Here is an 11,124-nt window from a genome sequence, read left to right as displayed (position 1 = left end):
GCCGGCCGGCGCCGCGTGCACAGTGCGCGCGCGTGGGGGGCGGGGCCAGAGCGGCCCATGCGGGCGGTGGGGCCGGGGGGGGGGGGGGGGGGGGGGGGGGGGCGGGAAGAGGACGGGACCATGTGACGGGGGGAGCGGGGGGAGCCGAGTCCGCGCGAGGGACCATCGTGGAGTCGTGGAGTGGTTTGAGTTGGAAGGGACCTTAAAGATCATCCACTTCCAAACCCCTTACATAAGCAGGGAGACCTTCCACTACACCAAGTTGCTCCAGCCTGGCCCTGGACACTCCCAGGGATGAGGCAGCCACAGTTTCTCTGGGCAGCCCGTGCCAGGGCCTAACCACCCTCACAGCGAGAAATTCCTTCCCAATATCCCATCTAAACCTCCTGTCCTTCAGTTTGAACCCATCCCCCTGTCAGTGCATGCTCCTGTAACTAGTCTTGCCCCATCATCGCTGTAAGTTCCCCTCAGGCACTGAAAGTCCGCAATTAGGTCACCCTGAAGCTTCTCTCCGGGCTGAACAGCCCCAGTTCTCTCAGCCTTTCCTCACAATTGTGTCTGTCTGGGGAGCTGGGTCCAGTTCTGGGCTCCTCAGCACCAGAGGAGCTACTGGAGAGGGTCGGTGGAGGCCATAAGGATGATTTGGGGGCTGGAACATCTCTTTGAGGAGGAGAGACCACGGGAGCTGGGCCTGGTTAGTCTGAAGAAGACTGAGAGGGGACCTTATTAATGCATATAAATATCTCAGAGGATGGTGCCAGTGACAGGACAAGGAACAATGGCCACAAACTAAAACACAAGAAGTTTCACCTCAACACGAGGAAGAGCATGAGGGCGGCAGAGCCCTGGAACAGCTGCCCAGGGAGGGTGTGGAGTTTCCCTCCCTGGAGCCATTCCAAATCCACCTGGGCACATTCCTGTGTCACCTGTCCCAGGTGACCCTGCCTGGGAAGAGGGGTTGGGCTGGATGATCTCCAGAGGTCCCATTAATTCTGTGTGGGAATGGCAACTAAACCCAGAAAGAGGAAGGCTGGAAGGGGGGGTGCGTGTGTGTTTGTATTAGTTCTAGGAAAAGGTTAATTACAATAAATATTTACTTTGATTTTTAAGCGAGTAACCATCACACTTCCCGGGGTGGAGAAGGAGCACTTATGGTGATGGGTTATGACACCTCATATCAGTTGCCAGCAGCAACAAAAACTTTTCCAAGTGTTCTGCCTGGATCTGATTCCCCAAGACACATGTTTGAAAACTATGTTGTTACAAAAAAACCCAGAGCCGAACAGAGCTCAGAACCAGCCACAGAATTAAGGACTTTGCCAAAATGGAGTGATCTTTGCTCCTGAAAAGCTCCAACCCCTCTGTGGATGCTGTAAAAACATCCAATTATTCATTGATAATTATTCAGTCTGCTGTGCTATGGTGAGGTATGAGCCACTGGCTGAGCTGGGAGCTCTGTGATCAGCAAACCCTCCATCCCTGGAAAGTAACACTCAGCTGTCCGTGGACTCCATGCTGACCTCGTGTCCTGGTGTTTAATAAGAGCATGACCCCTCACATGAATTGTTCCTGCTGTGGCACTGCCCAGGGATTCCTGTTCCTTCCGTATTTATCCAAATCTCCCCACCAGCTGTTCCCTGGGACCACCTTGGCAAGGCCCTGCTCCATCTCCTGAATGCTGGAATGCTGCACTGTGGTGCTGGTGGGGGGGGCCATGCCTCCCTCCCTCCCTCAACATCAAAAAAACCCCTTCAAACCTGTTTTCATCAAGCCTGGAGTTGGGGTCTAGGGGCTCCAAGGTCCTGACAGACCTCAGAGTAGGTTCAGATTGGATATTAGGAAGAAATTCTTCCCTGTGAGGGTGGGGAGGCCCTGGCACAGGTTTGCCCAGAGAAGCTGCGGCTGCCCCATCCCTGGAAGTGTCCAAGGAGCAACCTGGTGTAGTGGAAGGTGTCCCTGGCCATGACAGGGGGCTGGAACAGGATGATTTTTAAGGTCCCTTCCAACCCAAACCATTCTGTGACGTGATTCTGTGCCCAGTTCACCCCGACTGCTCCAGACAGAGCCGCTTCCTTGCTCCCAGAGTCGGTGATGTTCGTGCTCTCTCCAGCCCTGCCTCACCCTGCTGGCCTATGACTGATTATTTCTTCTGGGCACATTTTTCTTTCCTTCCTGAGAACATCCCCTCGGGGCAAGCTTTGAGTCTAATAAAAAGCAAAGGGAACCTGCTGAACTGACCTCCTTCCCCCAGCAGTGCCCCACGGGCCCCCTTGTGTGACCCCCCAGGCTCCCAGCAGGGAGAAGCCCTGTGAAATCCAAGCTGGTTTGGGACAGTGTGACGTGTCCCACATGCCCACAGCGACACTGTGTGCTGGGGTTTGTGCTTTTTGTGCGGGTTCATGTGGGCTGCACAGCCATGAACCAGGCTGAAATGCTGCTGGGTTGCACACAGCTGAGACAAAGCGATGTTGGCCAGGAAAAGGAATTAAACTGCCACTTAGGGGTAGATTAATTAATTAATTAAGCTTGGGATTAAACTGTCACTTCTAGGTAGATGATTTTTTGCAGTGCCAGCCTCCCCAAAACTCCACATTATACCCCTTAGAGCTGTGTACTTGGCATTACTGACCTTCCTGCAGCCTTACCCTTCCAGGTGTGAGGGCATGAGAGGGGAACATTCCCTTCAAAAACACATTCTAGATGCTGGAAATCACAAAACTGCATTTTTATGCTGGTTAACTGCTGGATTAGAGATGCTTCACCATCTTTGCACTTGGTAAAAGTCCCTTGATTGCCATGCAGGAAAATCACGCAGAGGTGCCGAGTCTCATAATGAGCTAAAGAAAATGGAGCACAGGAAAGCCTAAGGCAGAGGGAAATTAAACATTGTAGTAGCTGAGCAAAGGCTGATGCTGAAGTAAAATAGGGTGCTCTTTGGGGATACAAGATGTATTAGGAAAGGTCATAATTAGCTTGGTGGCAGGCAGAAGTGGAGTGTAAAGCAAACCCTCTGGCCTGGAGCACCGAGCCTCTTGCAGGTCCCTGTTCCTGCTCAGCCAAACCAAAGCTATGGGAGAGGACTGGCTGCAGAAGACCTTCCTTGTGAGGAAGAGTTTAGAACTTGTCCCTTGTCTGGGTTCTCCTTTCCTTGGGACCACAAAACCAGCACAAAGCGAATTCTCCTCTGTTGGAGTGTGAGCGACGAGCTGTGTGCTGAGAACCTGCACTCCCCATCCCCAGCAGGCAGGACTCGGTCCTGACCATGGACACCGTGCCAAGAGCTGTGTCTGCTCCACTGGCTCGTGTGTCCATGAGGGAGGCACAGCTGGAGCCACTGGGACTGCAGTAGCTGGAGGCAGCAGTGGTCAGGCATCCATGATCAGAAGTCTGGCACTGTTCAGGTGTTGGTATAATATTTTTCTGGATCAGCAGATTTAAAATTGCACTGTACCATAAATATTAAAATGAAAATCAGAGCTGATATTAAAAAAATGCCGCTGCTCAGTCATGTATCCTGTCTGATTTTTCTTTTTCTCTTATTTCATAAAGAGCATTCCTAAGGCTATGAGATATCTAGGAAGCATGAGTTTCTGTGGGAATCCAAGCTTGCTACCAGTTAATCAAATACTCAGAGCACTCTTTTAAAATATTTCTTTCATGGTTTGGAAGGGGGATGTATGGCTGATGGGGTGGACACTGGGAACAGAGGGTTTTGGGAAACATAAAGCCAGTGATCCCATTTGACAGCCCACGCAGGGACACCAACACAGCAGCATAACTGCTGATGGAGCAGATGGAGGGAAAACACTGACACAGGCCTGGCTTCCAGGCATCCACCACCCAGAGGTGGAGAACAACTCTCATGATCAGAATCCCCTCCGCTGCGAGGCCTGGTCATTCCTTGTGCTTTACAGGTAAAATTCCAAGTGGGATCGTGTAAGTTTTTTGATTGCTCGCAACACGCTGGTGAGCACAGCAGCTGACTGGGCCAGGCTTTCCCTTCCCTGGTTAAAGCAGGCTGTGAGCTTTGCAGAGTGTGAAATCACTGGTTCAGGCAGCTGAGGATGCCAAGGCAGGGAGCAGAACCACCACAGATCAGGACTTGTTTGCCGGTGCATTAATGTGCTTAATGCCCATTAGCAGTGCAGGGCGCATTCCAGGGCGTGAGCTTTTTGTAGCACCTTGAAAGCACTTCCTGAATACTCAGGGACTCCTCTTTCCCCCCCAGTGCCTCACAGAACACCTGAAGAACATGTGTCTGGGTCCCTGCCTGTGCACCACCCTCGCCTGCTGCCTCCGACAAGTGCCAGCCTGTTGGGGTTTGGATCAGGATCCTGAGGAAGAGCAGCCCTGCATCTCAGGGAACGAGGCTTCCCACATCACCACAGCCAAGTGGAGCTCTCCAGGGGAAAGCCATTGGATGCAGAACTCAGCACTCTGTCACTCAGATTTCTCCTCCTCATTGACTCTGCAGATCCTGCTATTTTAAGGAGCATCCATTGGAAAGGTAACGGCAGAGTCTGACTGATGCTGTTTCTGCGTGTCTGTTAAATTGCTGAATGACTGTTTAAGAGGTTTTCTGACTGTTTAAGAGGTTTTCTTCCAGGCATTCAAAACTTCCTCTGACTTTACATCCTTCTCTCTCTCTTCTCATCCCCCTTTTCTGTCCTGCCTTTGTCTTACACCACGGGCTTTAGGCACATGAATAGTGAAATGGCTGCAGGTGACAGACCCGATGTCTTTCTTAATGCTTTTCATTTCTTAATTCTCTTAATTCTGCTGTCCTCTCCCAGGGTTTTAGAGATGGACTGGTTAGTCCATTTTTGAGAGGTGACACTGTGGCACACTGTGGTCTGTGTGCAGCTATGAATATGTAGCACGGGTCAATCCTCAACCTCCATGAGTAAATAAGGGCTGTGTTAGACACTAAGCAGAATATTTTGAACATGTTTTATTTAAAATGGAACACTCATGCACAACAACCATGACAACAACAACAAAAGAAGAGCAGGTAAGATGGCTCAAATAGGAAAAATATATACTGCTTTTTAACTGCTGTAAATTCCAACCTACATATACAGCCACTACATCTGTTTCCAGGTGATGGGGAAGGGTTATTTGGAAGGGAACCAATGCACAAATCAGAGTGCTAATACCAGAGAGCACATTTCCCAGCAGCTGATATGGTGATTTGAAGTGAGACTGAAAGCTTTTAAACCAGCTGGATATTAATTGCCAGGAATTGTGGATGCAAAGGCCAGAGCTGCTTGTTCCAGCCACGGTGAAACCATTAAATAATATCCTCTTTAGAGGCCAGTGTGCAAGCCTTGCACTGCCTCTTACAGGGTGGTTGAGGCTCCTTGCTGAGCAGGGCCCTCCCTCTCTCTCTTTGAGATATATTCTGCTATAAAGGGGAAAGTATGCTTGGAATTGATTAGCCATTAAGAAATTATATTTGGTATTTAGGGTTGGGGGTATTTTTAATGAAAACCTGAAAAAACCCAGTATGAGTAACCCAATAACAACTCATTTGTTTTCTTAACGAGTGCAAAATACTTATGTAAAGCACAGGAGTTATCAAGCAGGATTCTCTTGCCACAGAACAAGTACAACACAGACAGTAGGATTTAAATCTCCTTCATGTTGTCTTAAAAATGGACCTCATTCTCGTGGGAATGACTTCTAGCTCCCATCATCACTTTAAGCTCCTGTCATCTTCCTCCTCTTCTGAACTGGCAGAGTGCACTGGTGAGGAGCCACTGGGAGAGGAGGGACTGTGGGCACTTTGCTCCTGCTGAGTGTCCCTGCAAGGACCTTGCCTGCAGGAAAAAACCACTGCAGGGCTGAGCCAGCAAACACTGGGGCACTGACGACCCCGAGGAAAGCAAGGACTGGTTTCTTGATCTCTGAAACTGGATGCGTCTGTCCCTAGTTTGGATCTCTGAGTCACTCAAGTCTGCTTTTATAATCCAAAGGAAACAGGCACGTCTGGGTTGAAGTCAAGGACACCTGTGTGAAACACAGCATGTGTGAAAAGGCTGTTTGTCAGCACAGGGTAGAAGGGAAGCTTAAGGTGGCAAACTTGCACCTAGACTAGAACTTTGACGTGTCTTCTTGGAGCTTACACGCTTTGGGATATGGAGTGATTGCACTTCTATCCCTCACTGAAGGCTGTGAGCAGCTCAGCAAACTCGCCCTGGCCCAGCCACTCAGCACATGCCTCAAACAGGCAAAGGGTTGAGCAGAGTCTGAAATGCAGCAGATGCACCAAAGGCTACCATTAAACCTGACAGAGGCTTTGTACCCACTGCTCCTCCCTAAACATGGGCCAGCAAAACCCATCTCTTGGTCCATTTCTGTCTTTCTCTGTGGAACAGATGTTGCTAACACCAGTCTGGGATGCCCTGTTCCATGGGTGAGACCCAGCTCCTCTTTTCCATGATTTTTTTTTCTTGGTTTCTCTATCTTCCAATTTACCTGACATGACAGGAATCACAGTTAACCACTGGGATCTCCCTACAGTCACATTTCTTAATCCAAATCCACGTTAGTGCTGCCTTCCCCACCTTCCACATCTATCAGCAAAGTGCTCTGACACTCAGAAAATCTCAGCAGAAGCTTTTTCCTCAGGCCAAGCCTCTTAACAAAGGATCTCTTTTCCAAACCAGCCCTGCTCCTGTGTCCCCTCATCCAGCTTTCCCCACTCCCTTTCCATGGATTTTCTTGCTCTTGGGGAAAATGAGCACAACCCTCCCCTCGGGTGTGGCCTCCTCATCAGGTGCTGAAGGAGTTGCACCTTTCTGATCCCTTCTCTCTCAGCAGCTTCTCTTTGCAGTGCTGGGTGAAGGTCCTGCACTCTGCTCCTACAGCAGGCTCTCCACCTCCCTAGAGAGCTGATTCCTGTGCTTTTGGAGAGCCTGGGGAGTGACATCCCCCTCTCACGTGCACTTTTGGGATGACTGCATTGCTCTGCCCCGCCGAGCCGCGTAGGGGTTAATGAATTCGTGCTTATGCAGCTCTTTGAAGATGAAAAGTGCCATGGCAGGGCTCTGTTATTGTTACCATGTATGAAGAGGTCTGTACCAGACCCAACCGTATTGTGTTTGGCCACTGGATGTCACAGCTGCTCAACACACAATGCAGCTGAAAGCAGAAAGGAAAAGTGCTTACCCAGCAATGGGCAACAGCAACTTCCAGAGCCTTTCCTTGTTCTGTGCACAGCCTCTGTTTGTCAAGGGGCTGGGGGTCTTCTCCTCTGTTTGTGCCCTGCTAAATGTTGGTTTTCAGAGAGATTGAGCAGCAACTGTGCTTCCTGTGCCTGTCATTACACTGGGAGGTCAGGAGCAAAATGAGTGTTTTTATGGGAGGGGGTGCAGATATGTATAAAACACCAACAGCACAGGGAAGGTGAACAGGTATTTGCACAGGCTGACAAGCTGCTTTTTCACTGAATTATTCCCTTTCCGTCCCACCACCATCCAGTGCACAGCACAGAGCCCTGGAATGATGGAAAAATTTCCTCAAGGCCCCCTCTCTACAGGACTCCTTCAATCCCCACATTCAGGCCACGTTCCTGTGTTCCTCACACTAAATGCAGAGGGAAGTTTGACCTCCCTCTTCCTAACCCTCCCTTCACCTTTTGGTTTTTTTTCAAAGTCTCAAGGAGAGATCCAGAACGTGAAGCCACTTTCAGCAAAGTCCACAGAGCAGCCCTGCAGAGACATTACAAGAACTGTAATTACATTTCCTGGAAATGAAAACGAAGAGGGATTATTTGACCATGTTCTCTGCTTTTTGTGGCATCACACTGTCCTTTTCTCCACCTTGGGGAAACAGTGACTGAAAAGCTGCTCGTGCCCACGGAGCAGGGAGGTGATAACCACCCCAGAAGTGATGTGAACATTAAAAAGGGAAAACTATTTTAAGATAATCCAAGGGTTATAGCTATAACTAAGAGTAATTGGCTGAAACTGAGCAAAAGAAAATTTAGGTTGACAGTGAACTGCAGGTGGATAATGCTGAGATCTGTTAGACCGTGAAATGGAATCCGCAGAGGGAACCTCTCTGCTTCAAAATGGGCAAATCCTGCTTTTAGGAACACTGATGTAAATCTCTGGTGTCTGCCTCTGACTGCCTCAAAGCCCATTTCTACCACAAAGCTTCAGTAGAATCAGTGTGTGTGTCAGAATTTGCAGCAGTAGAAGGTAAGAAGGTGTCCCTGCCCAGGGCAGAGGGTTGGACTAGGTGATCTTTAAGGTCCCTTCCAACCCTAACCATGATTCTATGATTAAATTTAGTCAAACACATCAAAATATTAAATAGGATGAAGGAGGTCTGAGGGAATTGTGTGAACTGGAGAAATGAATTCCAGCACTTTTCTACCTCTTGTGATCTCTGTACGTACTTGAAAACCGGGGGGGGGGGGCAAAAAGAGGGGCAAAAAACCCACGTGAGAAATTTCAAAGAAATGAGGGCGAGTTTTGGAAGGAAGATGTGAAAACATTACAGGAATTGCTGCATAAAAGAATCCCCTGTTTCAATCTGTGCAGCTATTGCCAGCTTTACTCATGGGTCTGGGCCTGCCTGCACCAGCTGATTTTGGTCTTTCATAAAACTTGTGGATACTTTCACTCACCCAGCACGACCTCAGCAGACAGATCTCTGTTTGAAGAGGCTTTAGACTCACTCAGGAAAACCCAGATAGCCTGACTGAAGGCAATCTGTCCATCTCACATCAAACAGCCTGTGCCTGCTCAAATGTTTGCTGGACTGGGGAGTGATGCAGCTATTACGGCAATTCCTGACGAAATTCCTGCTGATTCAGAGGGAGAGGAGTTAACCCTTTCAAGTTCTGGGTCAGAGGAGCACTGAGGTTTTGAGCCAGCTACTTCAATGCCATGTCAAGGTTTTAATGTGTCTCCCAATACTCAGAATGTCAGACTTGAGCCGAGCTTTAGGCCAGCGAGGAGAATAGCCCGGGAGAAGCAGGATTTAAAAGATGGCAAAGAGTCAGGGAAAACTGTAGAGATAAAAGTGAAGTGCATGGAAGCCAATGATGTGGGATAAAAGGCTTATTTCCTACTCTAGTCGAGGCGGGAGGGGGGAGGCTGAAGTCTGTGTGAAAGCAGCCTGCCCTTGGGAAGAAACAGTGCCAGGAATATTCATGGCTGAGATACACAGCTTTAGATTTTCTCACTGGATAAATCCTGTTAGACCCACAGTCCTCACCTGTGAACCACCAGTTTATCTCGAGTCCTGCTGTGCTAACTGGAGTTCCTGAGCACTATGTCCATACTTCTCCCTAGCAATTATTTTGGGGTAGCAAAAGAGCCTCAGCCCAGCCAGGTTTAATTCCACAGACACTAAAAAGGCTCCAAGGACCAATAAGCAGTGGATGATGTGTGCAATACTTTATACAGGGGGAGGACTTCCATAATATTTAGCTTGTACTTAGAAGTTGAATATCCACATACATTGGAAGAACTTAATTAAAATCATTGCTCTGTCCTAACCCCAAAACGAATTCATACTTTGTGCCCTTAGCAAATCCTCTCCCTGGGTTGCTGTGCCTTCATAAAATCATGGAATGGTTTGGGTTGGAAGGGACCTAAAGATCATCCAATTCCAATCCCCTGCCATGAGCAGGGCCACCTTCCACTAGACGACCAGGTTTCTCAGGGTCCCATCCAACCTGGCCTTCCAAAGCAGGCACTAATTTGGGGGAAGCTAACTCAAGCTAACAGACATGTGGTTTTAGGATGTGCTGAGCACCCACAGCTCCTGCTGATGTCAAGTGAAATGTCACGAATGTTGCAAAAGCTCCATTAAAAATTAATTCACTGTCGTCTCCAGTTTCCTGGCACCGGTACATTCCCGAATGGGCTTTATTCCAAACCCTTTGTGCAGGCTGGGCTGGCTGATCAATAAAGCACAGGCAAGGGAAACAGCCTGTCACTCTGTGCCATCCATTTCCACTCTCCTGGTGCACACAGGGAGGTGACAGGAGGGATGCTTCAGTGCAGAGGTGACCTCCTGTGCTTGACTCTTCTTCGCACCCTCCTCTGCTGCTGTGTGGAATCCTGAAGTGTAAAGAGGTATAAACCCCCAAAATTTCTCCCTCAGCTAATTTCAAAGCCTATTTACCCAACTGGATACACAAGGATTAAGAAGTGCATTGCAGGGCATGTTTGCTTAGTTTAGTCCTTACACAGTTCAGTGCAACTGTCAGAATAAATGATTTCTTCAGAGGAGAACGGGGGAAAAAACCACATTTGGTTAATCAACTCAATATTACAGCAGTTCCCAAAGATTAAACATGCACTGCACAAACCAGCAGACCAGGAAAGGCCTTTTAACTCTGACAAAGATGAATAAAAATCCTGCTTCTGTCCTTCAGCTCAGCTTAATCCCGGAAATCTGAGTTCCCGTGCAATCTGTAACTCACTGTGGCTCTTACTGTTGAATTGCTCCTTGTTGGGGGATGGATGGATGGATGATTCCCTTGATCTTTAATTGTGGCTGGTCCTGGGAGGGTGGTGAGGTGCTGGCACAGGTTGCCCAGGGAAGTTGTGGATGCCCTCTTAGGGCTTAATATATTCGTTTTTGCCTAAAAAGGTTTCTTTTCTCTCAAAAAGGGGTTTTCCCTTCTTTCCAATTGGCCACTGGGCAAAAATGATGGATCTTCCTTTGTTCTTAGCCCAAAGAGAGAAGAGAAACCCCTGTGCACAAAATTCTCACATGGCCCCGAAAGATTTTAATTTTTAGGAATTTTTATATTTCACTTATCCATCCAAAAAAGACCCTGACAGTCTGAGACTTGGATATGTTACAACTTTGTGATACTCCTAAAAAACCATATTTTTATTTCTCATAAACCCACTTGGAAAGTCGGGCACTCCCTACAGCCCCAACCCTGGACAGCTACATGGTGTTTTTTGCATGTTTTTGTTTTTTTTTTTTTTTTCTGGGAGCTCTGTTTGGGTCACCACATCTTTTTGGATGAGTTTAGAGGCCTTGTCCCCACGCTGGGGGCAGGCACAGTTTGAGCTCTCTTAGCAAGTGTAACGACCTGCTGAGCACTTGCAGCACCTCCGTGCCCTACCTGCCCAAACTGCCACCCAAACT

This window comes from Lepidothrix coronata, unplaced genomic scaffold (genome assembly GCF_001604755.1).
Source record: "Lepidothrix coronata isolate B3197 unplaced genomic scaffold, Lepidothrix_coronata-1.0 Scaffold122, whole genome shotgun sequence".
Classification (NCBI taxonomy): domain Eukaryota; kingdom Metazoa; phylum Chordata; class Aves; order Passeriformes; family Pipridae; genus Lepidothrix; species Lepidothrix coronata.
The sequence above is the reverse complement of the archived record's forward strand: the minus strand, read 5'-3'. Positions refer to the sequence as shown.